The following is a 1,308-nucleotide window of genomic DNA, read 5'->3' as shown; positions in this document are numbered from 1 at the left end:
CCCCCCATCTACATCTAGGAAGTAGCAGTACCACCCCCCCAGCTACATCTAGGAAGTAGCAGTACCACCCCCCCATCTACATCTAGGGAGTAGCAGCCACACCCTATCTACATCCCAACCTACCACCCCCCCTATCTACATCCCAACCTACCACCCCCCCTATCTACATCCCAACCTACCACCCCCCCTATCTACATCCCAACCTACCACCCCCCCTATCTACATCCCAACCTACCACCCCCCCTATCTACATCCCAACCTACCACCCCCCTATCTACATCCCAACCTACCACCCCCCCTATCTACATCCCAACCTACCACCCCCCTATCTACATCCCAACCTACCACCCCCCCTATCTACATCCCAACCTACCACCCCCCCTATCTACATCCCAACCTACCACCCCCCTATCTACATCCCAACCTACCACCCCCCCTATCTACATCCCAACCTACCACCCCCCCTATCTACATCCCAACCTACCACCCCCCCTATCTACATCCCAACCTACCACCCCCCCTATCTACATCTCAACCTACCACCCCCCCTATCTACATCTCAACCTACCACCCCCCCTATCTACATCCCAACCTACCACCCCCCCTATCTACATCTCAACCTACCACCCCCCCTATCTACATCTCAACCTACCACCCCCCCTATCTACATCTCAACCTACCACCCCCCCTATCTACATCTCAACCTACCACCCCCCTATCTACATCCCAACCTACCACCCCCCTATCTACATCCCAACCTACCACCCCCTATCTACATCCCAACCTACCACCCCCCTATCTACATCCCAACCTACCACCCCCTATCTACATCCCAACCTACCACCCCCCTATCTACATCCCAACCTACCACCCCCCTATCTACATCCCAACCTACCACCCCCCTATCTACACCTGAACCTACCACCCCCCTATCTACACCTGAACCTACCACCCCCTATCTACATCTGAACATACCACCCCCTATCTACACCTGAAGCTACCACCCCCCCCCCCCCCATCTACACCTGAACCTACCAACCTACCACACCCCTCTGAACCTACTAGTATGTGTGGCTCTGCCTGGGTCCCTCACATGGATCGCTCTGTCATGTAGTTTTCACTCCTCACCAGTTGACCATCGGAGCAGTAATCCAGGAGGGAGAGTGCTGTGATCCTGACACAGGCGTTACTGGAGTAGATCACCAGAGACACATTTAGCTGCTGCTGCCGTCACACAGATTGTATTATTATATTTTGTTTTATTTCACCGGCTCTCAACCCTTTATTTCAGTTGAGTCAGATTACAAG

The sequence above is a fragment of the Notolepis coatsorum genome, assembly GCF_963971535.1.
Source record: "Notolepis coatsorum genome assembly, chromosome: 16".
NCBI lineage: Eukaryota > Metazoa > Chordata > Actinopteri > Aulopiformes > Paralepididae > Notolepis > Notolepis coatsorum.
Note: the sequence above shows the minus strand (reverse complement) of the source record.